Source organism: Neolamprologus multifasciatus, chromosome 16, assembly GCF_963576455.1.
Source record: "Neolamprologus multifasciatus chromosome 16, fNeoMul1.2, whole genome shotgun sequence".
Lineage (NCBI taxonomy): Eukaryota > Metazoa > Chordata > Actinopteri > Cichliformes > Cichlidae > Neolamprologus > Neolamprologus multifasciatus.
Genome location: NC_140454.1, coordinates 17,809,959 through 17,819,947, shown reverse-complemented (window position 1 = coordinate 17,819,947; position 9,989 = coordinate 17,809,959).

Sequence of the window (9,989 nt, the reverse complement as noted above, 5' to 3'; positions counted from 1 at the left end):
AAAAAAATACCAGTATAATTTTTGGCACATTTCTGATTAGCAGACACTAGTAGCACAATATGTCCTGCAGTAATACTGAAATAAAGGGCTGTTTTTCATAGCTGAATTTCAACCTTATGACATTTTATCAGTGAATCACAATGGCATTGTGAAATTGCTATTACTTTAAAAGTGTGTTTAATATTGATTTATCACACTGATATTCCTGCTATTCATTAATTTCCTCTCTTTTTTTGTATATTGAAGGTCGTGTACTCATTGATGTCATTTTAACTCATTAAGTGAATTGACCTCTCACACAATGGTGTGAAAAGGATGGGTTATGAATTCTTTTCTTTAAAAAAAAACTGTCTTGCACTTTTACTCCATTTCCTGGCATTTCATAAAAGACTAAATTCTGAACTGAAAAATGGACTTTCACACAATGCATCCATCCGTGGTCTAATATAGATAAGATAAATCTCTTTTCTTAATGCTCTCATCATATCAAGAATTCAAACAGCACACCTTTTTAGAGTCATATGATAAACGCAATTATTACAAATATGTCATTTCTTGAGATGAATAAATACTGTAGCTAATGAGACATTTTCATCTCTGAGAGATGATTATTAAGTGACAACAAAGCAACGCAACTGTCGGAATGACGTGTTAAAAACTGTCATTCTTACAATCTTACAATGAACTTTATATGCTCTTTTGGAAGACAATAAACAGTAAATTTCAACATTTCTTCACAGTGACAGAAAAAATCACAAGCTAAACCCAATTTACTTCAAACTGAGTGCCTCTGAAGAGTCAGTTATAAACCACCTTCTTTCAAGTATTTTCTGCAGTGAACATCTCAACCTTCCAAACCACTCCACACTCCTTACTGGGACAACCTACAGGGAAATAAGTGCATATGAGAAAGCAAAGTGTTTTGGGCATTTCCTCTTGTGTCTATCTCCCAGCTGCATGTTTTTTTTAAACACTGAAAATGTGGAATGTTTTATAGGATAAGCAGTTTGGAAATCTCTGTGCCTTCAACCATTGTGTCCCTATTCATATTTCTCAGAGATGTGAATATGGTCTCTTGCATGAATTGTCTGGAGCTATGGGGAGACATGGCATCTCCTGCTGCACTGAACAGATGCTCAGAAGACAGAAACTTTTAATCCACTCCCAGTGAAACAAGCTGCCATGTTTGGGTAAGTGGGGTTGCTGGACACCCGCTGAGAGAAGGACTAAACAAATGTTGGCTGCTTCACAACTAAATTAGCATTTGAAATAATTAGACAGTTCATCTAGGTCTACCTATTCAGCACATGACTCTCGATTCTCCGCTGGAATCGGGCACAATTCCAGGTAAGATTGATTCAGTTTTATCACTCACAGAACTCTTTGTAAATTACTTTTGCTTGGACATTCACTGAAGAACACAACACTCTGAGCAGTCTTATTGGGACATAAAGCTCAGCGTTACTGAGATTTAGGAATGACTTACAAATTGTTAAAATTTTAATAACTAAGATAAATATTTGAATTGCCTAATTAAACTACTAAGCTAGTATATGTATTTGAAATCTTTGTTTGTATTACTATTTGATTGAACAATTAAATCTTCTACAGGTTTCCATATGTTTCCTCAGGTGTGTCACTGGAGATTAGCCTGAAAAAATGCAAGGCAGTAAAATAAAAGTTGTGTTCTTGCTGCACACTGCACATCCCCCCCAAAAGCAGTTTGTACAACTACTTTAGATTCAAGCTAATATTTAATTAATTTCCTAGTTTTAAAACAAATTCTTGTTACATTTATGTTTAACTGACAAACAGAAGTCACATGTAGTTTATGATTTTGTTCATTTTCCAATTTGTGGAAAATGTTTAATGAACATCAAAATACATGATCTCAGATGTCTTTCTTACTAACTCTAGCAGATCACACCGACTTTTCCTCTGCTTGGATTATGTAACTCCTTTGCATACAACTAGGTAGTTAGATGAGAAGATAAGTAGCTATAGTTAATACATTTACTCTCCAACAGTGGAGGCTATTGAAGTCAACTTAACCATCCACCATAATAAAGCTACAATTTCAGGTATAATGTTCAATGAAGGGGAAGTGTGTGTGTCAAAAGATTCTAACCCACTTGTGAGTTTAATCAAAAAAATGCAGAGTCATCTGTGCAACTCACAGCTCCTGACATTTTACAGTGGACACATAAAACATGTGAAATCATATGACAGCTTAAGGTACAGTCAAAATACAGATCCTAAATAAAGCTCAGCAAGCAGCTGAAATGATGTGATGAAAGGAGTTTCACTGTAAGCACTGAATCAAGGTGAAGTGTGTAAGTGAAGCATTTATCTTGTCAATTGAAAAGTAAGAGATGAAAGCAGCAGTAATTTAAAAATACATGTAAGTGATACGTAAAGAACATTAAGTCTCTGCAGAAGAATGAAAAGCAGTTCAAGTGCAATTGAAATTTAAGATGTAAATGCGGCGTAAGTGTCAGACAAATAAATCAAAGAGTAAATCTAAGCTCCTGATTTTTATTTAAAATGAAAGTTATATAAACAGTTAAATGTTACTGAGCAGGAAATACTCAGCTGGAAATGCATTAAATCAAAGGGTAGAACAATGTGTCCTAATGGGAGACAATGGTAGATATAAACTATTTAGTCCTCATTTAGGCCACACTCATCAAACACCATCTACATTTTGATCCAACTGCAACTGAGACTGATGTTTATGAAAGGTATTGTATTTTTACAGTAAAGCACCTCTCCTGTAGTACTTGCTGAAGAAGGTTATCTCCAGGACCACATTTTGCTATGATGACACTCATACAGACAGACAGAATCACCTGGGGAAATAATGACAGTCACACTAATAACAGTAAGCACGCTGTCACAACTGATAACAAAGTTAGAAATACCTACAAATCTCCCAAATACTGTGAAATTGAGAAAATTGCTGTATATTTTCACCTGTTGTGGATTTGTAGAACCAGAAAACACAACCTAGAAACTAACTACTAAATGCTGTAGCATGGCTGGAAGGACATTATATATATATTTTACATTATTCATTATATGAAGACATCCTTGACTGTGGTATTTGCATATTTGCATCTACAACTAAGGATTCCAATGTAAAGTTTATGTCCACAGAAGCCCGGTGTATTTTTTTTAACAAGCCTGGGGCACAGAAAGACTCAAACCACAAGCAGATTTTCATCATTCATTCTTGTTCACCTTGCCATTGTTCATTGCAATAGAAACAAAGATGTCTCTGGGCCATGTGCTTTGTTGACTATGAGAAATGAATCCATTATATAACGAAGAATTATCAACAGTTAAAGTACAAAAACCCCCAGAAGAAAACAAATCTTGCGTCTGACAACAGTATAACTATGTACCCAATGTGGTATACTTTGAAAACCTCTTAAGCAAAAATGCTAACATTTTTAAATTATCATCAATCACAAAATCTTGTCCCGTTCTGTAAAAAGCAAAGAGCAAATGACTTTGTCCTTGGGGCTGCAGACTTAGGAAATTAATTGACATTCTTGTATCATTGGATTGCAGTCTAATCTTTATCTGGACTGCCACCATACAGAACCTGAAAACACTAGCAGACAGCACGAGTAAAGCAATCAAACTGGGTAGTTTTGCACATATATAGATGCACAGTCTAAGGCTGACTATTTTAATGAGTTGTCTTTACATGATCACCTTGGATGCTCTAGCCATTGCATAGCTGACCTCTTTAATGGGAGTAGAGTTAGGAGGACTGTGGTTGGATTCAAGTAAAAACACATATGGCCACACTTAACAACACTGCTGTGTTGTTGTACATATGAGAAATATCAAAAGATTCATTACTAAAACATGTGCTAATATTTAAATTTAATGATGCTCAAACTGAATTAGGGACTGCAGAGAGACAAGGGCAGGTGTGTCATAAAACTACATATAGTAAGTTACAGTGCATTAACTTGTTTTTTTTTATCTTCTGTGTCACTGCCAGAAATGTATTTTACCATTTATTTCCCAGGTTTGCATGGAACTTAAACACCATTGTTTTTAGCTGTGATTTTATATCTTCATTTTGAACTTCGTGGGATATCTTCATTCTACTGAGGTTCACCAAGATAAATTTAATATGCTGTACAATCCTTCAAGCTTTGCCCCTTCCTTCTCCATGGGCATTTAATGCAGCATAATGAATCAGTAGCAGATACTCTTCGATGAAGGCTGTGTCAGCCTCAATGGTATGGATCTACCATTTTAACAAATAATCCAAAGTGTGTAGCACATTTATGTAATTTAAATTTTCCTGAAGTGAATGTCTTGGAAATTTTGAAAACATGCACCCTGCTGACTTATTATCTAATGAAAATTTCTCAGAGCAACTAAGAGAAATGTGCAATAAAAATTGTGGTTGTACAACTCTGTAGCTGTGCACCAATGTCAGAATAATACAGCAGCAATCCAACCAACTTTTGCAAAAGAACAGAATATAAAGTCCTGTCTGTTAAAATTAATACACTTGGTTATGTTAATGTTCCCTTAGATAGAACTCTTTAATCTTCTCATCAATCATTTCAGTGTTTTGCAAATAGATTTGTATTTCAGAGGCAAGTAGAAAAAAAATCTGCTAGGAATAAATATTTGTCAGACTTGGCAATATAACAAATATTTACATCCTTCCCCCACATTTTTCTTTAAATTATTGTTATAACTATTAGAAAATGTTGCTTGAAAATAACATAATTTTAATAATTAACATTTTTCTTCTGATGCAAGGCACATTTCTCAAGAACATTCATAGTAAAATAGCTTAAGATTTATTATACAACAACAAGACTGATATGGACCCTGAGAAGTTTGAAACCTTGCAACAAGTTTTACAAAAAACTTTAAAGCAGACTGGTAATGATGTCTTTTCTGCCACTCATCTTTGATTCTTGTCTGTCTAGAACCTGGCACCGCACATCAGACAACTCAGCTGAACTCAAAGCTGGTTAGTCCAGTTTTTCATTCAGCACAGCAGACTGACATTCATCATGACTGTGCCATCATGGGCAGGCGCTGGATGGATCAATACAACCCAATTAGCAGCACAGTATCTCTAAGATCAAAGGCTCACTCTGATCTTAGGAATCTGACCACTAGACAATACGTTAATAAAGAACCCTGTTGTTCTAGTGACAGCAGTACCCCAATCCTCTGACACTCTTCCACTGCTACTGCCAGAATACCAAAGGCTTTTCATTGTTATAGCCCTTATGCAATCAATTTCAATCTAAGGCTAGTGGTCAATCATTCTCCAAAGGCGGACACATTGAGCCTGCAGATGAGTATGAGGGAGACAGGCTTGACAAAACTCCTGGACACCAACACCTCTCTGATGTCTGTTGGGCTGTCTTTAAGTAGACTATAGCACAGGGGGTTGTAAACAACGCAACTGGGACAAAGCAGCTGGGACAAACAAACCAAATCCCGACACTCCTTGGCTCCTCTCTGGTTTAATCCTTTGTTAGCTCTGTATCTGCCAGAAACCATAATGATTTGGCCTATTCTGGGTGCCTGGAAGATGTTCTGAAAATATACTGAGATATACTGAGAGTCCAATTACTTGTGGGAATTTGTGGGGCACAACACACTTGATGGCTTAGACTTTAAGATAAGACAAGATGATTGAAAGCAAAGAAAGACCAAGATCCAAACCGTGATCATAAAATGTCCAACTTAGCACACTGATTGCGTGTGCTTTATTTTGAATTGTGACAGAGACAGGAACAAGTGGAAAACAGCATGTGTAAAAAAGTGGGTGGGATTGTTTTTGCCTCCAAGGTTTCAAGAAGCAAAATCCAAAAAAGAAGAAAACGAATCGCTGCACTTAAAAATCATGTATTTTACACTAAAGCAGCCCAGCAATCAATGTCAGCCTGACACAGTCTTTTCTCTACGGCTGTTATTGCAGCCTGGTCTCACACAAAGTCATGAAAACAGGAGGAAATGTGATCTATTTTTACTGTGCATGGACATAAAATGTCTTTATTTTCTTTCTTTTTTTGTGACAGTCAGCAGGACTTTGAAACTAATGTATTTTAATTGGAAGTATGTTTCATGCCAGCACCATGTTTTTGGGGATGTGCTTTTTCCCATTACCCAGGCAACCCAAAAAGATGAGCTTTAAAGTAATAGCAGTATTTTTTACCCAAATCATGATCTTTTCCCTAACCTAACAAAAGTGGTGCCTGCCCCTAACCAAGAAGTGTGTGAAAAAAGTAAGGAAACAGCAAATGAGCAAAAATAACACCAAAGAAAAGTGTGTCAAAAGTGTGTCTCTGAAGTGAATGAGCAGTGCACATTGAATGGATGGGTTTCTTGCATGAACAAGAAACACATTTGGAGAATTTGTGCCAATGAGCATAAATATATAACTGAACTTTGTGACTATATAACAATTGCTGTTGGTGTGTTGTTTTTTTTTCATTAATTCATTTTTGTCCCTCCTGGGAAACTTGATTAGCAGACAGGTTCTCAAGAATTTATCCACATAAAAATCAACAGACAATTATAAGGCATAGTCCTCCACAGAAAAAAAAAATCACTGCAATCATACAAGATGATGTACAAATATCACATTAACCAATTTAATAAATTGGTTAGTTAGTTAGTGCCATTGGGTTTCTGTAATCCAAACCTGACAGTAACCAACGTGGTCTCTGGACAAAGCAAAACAAAACAAAACAACAACTACAAAATCAACCAACAATAAACCTTGACAATAATTATTATCAATTTATCTTCGGCTTTATCCAATTTAGAGTTGATGCAGTTGATACTAGGCATACCCTAGAAGACCCTGAAGATGTTGCCAGTCTGTCACAGGGTGAACAAAGAGAGACGAGCAATCATCCATGCACATATATTAACAACTACAGCTGGAATCATCTAATAGCCTAACTTGAATGTCTTTGAACTCTAGGCAGAATACAGAAAACCTACAGGGAGAACAACCTCGACCAGCAGGGCCCCAAACTGGCCAGCAGGTTCAAACCTTGAAACTTTTTGTGGTGATGTGACAGTTCTAAACGGTGCACCACCCTCCTTGAAGACAAGCAGCACAGCAAAGGTATTACAGAATAAACTGTAAAGCTTTTGCCTAGTATTTACTTCTGGTCAAATTCAATAATTCATTCCAATCAGCCTGTTCTGTACTTTGCTTTTAGTGCCAAAGTGCAAACTGTCATTGTGATCATGTTATCATCATGTTTGGGTTTTTTGTGTTTTTGTTTTTTAACTTTGATGTTGAATCATGTGATTTAATATCAGAGGCAAATTCACTTGGTTGAATGCGATTACTCTTTTGAATCTTTCTCCCTAGGTGTATTTGCACTGTATGACCATGTCCCCTTTCATTGAATGAGGTCAGAAAAGGAAAAACAGCAACATATATGGTGCATCAAAGACCAGCTTAGAAAACTTGGTGACATATGCTGCAGATGTACTAACAAGACAATTTAGCTTCCAATCCAGGCAATGGCCTAATTTTTTCTGAAACTTTTTTTAAAAATACAAACAAAATTTAAACTAGACATTTCCAGTCCCTGTGTGCTAGTATTTGGTGTTGCCAAATATGTCCATAAAAATGGTTCTCCATTAACTGTGGTATCATACATTTATTATTATGTCAGACACTGATTGTGCACATCTGCCTTTAAATTATATATCTTTTTTTTTATTCTCCCTTTTCTTACAATCATAGTTTGGCATTTCTGTTATAAAGTAGGCGCATGTTGCATCAAAATATGTCTGCGTCATTTTTGGGCCTATCAGCTCCATCTTTTGGTTTGTTTGATTTTTCATTAATAAACGTTTCTTCGGCCTGCTTGAGATTACTGACTGGTCCGATATGTTTCTCATTCATACATTTCTTAGTTTCAAGTAAAAAAAAAATGCTTTCTGGCATGCCCTGAAAACAAATCTAGAAGCTGTGAACAAGTCCAGTGGGGCTGTGAATCTTCTTCTGATTAAAGTGAATTTCCATCAAGGAAGTGACACGCTCAGAGAATTCAACACTGCCAGCATGCAAGGGTCCAGGCACCTTAGGGACTCCAAGTCTAATTTGCTTCAAACCTAAAAGGCAGATAATAGTGCTGATCTGACAGCCAGCCAATTCCCAGATTCCCTCATCAAGAATACATTCAATTTCAAACATCAAACTGCTTGCAACAAAAATGAAAAACCCTTTCAATGAATGAAAGTTGAATGGATGGGGGTTTGGGTGGGGGGGATTGATCCTTGATACACTTGACAAGTTTGAAGCACTATCAGCTCAATGTTATGAGTTTTAGTGTGGTCCAAAATTTTAATCAAATTATAGCTTATGCTAGAGACACAAAGATATTCTTACTTTAAATACAAGACAAATAACTTTGGATACTTTATGCTGTCATAATCACTGCACTACAGGAAACATGGGTATACCCTTATATAAACAGCTTTAAACTTGTATTTTCTGGTGATTCTTGTATCTATAGTGGTAGTAGTCTTGAGTATTAGTTTTTGTATTTGTAGTCACTGTTAAGTATTTATCCAGTTATGGGGGCAACTGTGACTCAGGTGGTAGGGTGGATTGTCTACCAATAAGAAGGTCAATTCAATTCAATTCAATTTTATTTATATAGCGCCAAATCACAACAAAAGTCGCCTCAAGGCGCTTCATAGATACAGAGAAAAACCCAACAATCATATGACCCCCTATGAGCAAGCACTTTGGCGACAGTGGGAAGGAAAAACTCCCTTTTAACAGGAAGAAACCTCCGGCAGAACCAGGCTCAGGAAGGGGGCGGCCATCTGCTGCGACCGGTTGGGGTGAGAGAAGGAAGACAGGATAAAAGACATGCTGTGGAAGAGAGACAGAGGTTAATAACAGATATGATTCAACACAGAGAGGTCTGTTAATACATAGTGAGCGAGAAAGGTGACTGGAAAGGAAAAACTCAATGCATCATGGGAATCCCCCGGCAGCCTACATCTATTGCAGCATAACTAAGGGAGGATTCAGGGTCACCTGGTCCAGCCCTAACTATATGCTTTAGCAAAAAGGAAAGTTTTAAGCCTAATCTTAAAAGTAGAGATAGTGTCTGTCTCCCGAATCCAAACTGGAAGCTGGTTCCACAGAAGAGGGGCCTGAAAACTGAAGGCTCTCCCTCCCATTCTACTTTTAAATACTCTAGGAACAACAAGTAGGCCTGCAGAGCGAGAGCGAAGTGCTCTAATAGGGTGATATGGTACCACAAGGTCATTAAGATAAGATGGGGCCTGATTATTTAAGACCTTGTATGTGAGGAGCAGGATTTTGAATTCAATTCTGGATTTAACAGGAAGCCAATGAAGGGAAGCCAAAACAGGAGAAATATGCTCTCTCTTTCTAGTCCCTGTCAGTACTCTTGCTGCAGCATTTTGGATTAGCTGAAGGCTTTTCAGTGAGTTTTTTGGACATCCTGATAATAATGAATTGCAGTAGTCCAGCCTGGAAGTAATAAATGCATGAACTAGTTTTTCAGCGTCACTCTGAGACAGGATATTTCTAATTTTAGAGATGTTGCGCAAATGGAAGAACGCAGTCTTACATATTTGTTTAATATGTGCGTTGAAGGACATATCCTGGTCAAAAATGACTCCAAGGTTCCTCACAGATAGATTGATCCTGGCTCTTTCAGTCCACATGTCAAAGTGTCCTTGGGCAAGATACTGAACGAGTAGTTAGCTCTGATGCAGCCATCAATGTGTGTGAGTGAATGTCAGAAAAAGTGCTATAGGGGTGAGTAAGACTTAGCAGAAAGGTTGAATAGAAAGGTGCTACATGAGTCCCAATCCATTTCCTGATATTCCTTATTGAATTTGACACTGCATTTTTTTGGAATCTTTGGTTTCTACTTGATTCCAATCTATTGAAGACTTTCAGTTATGTACTTTTTCTTTTT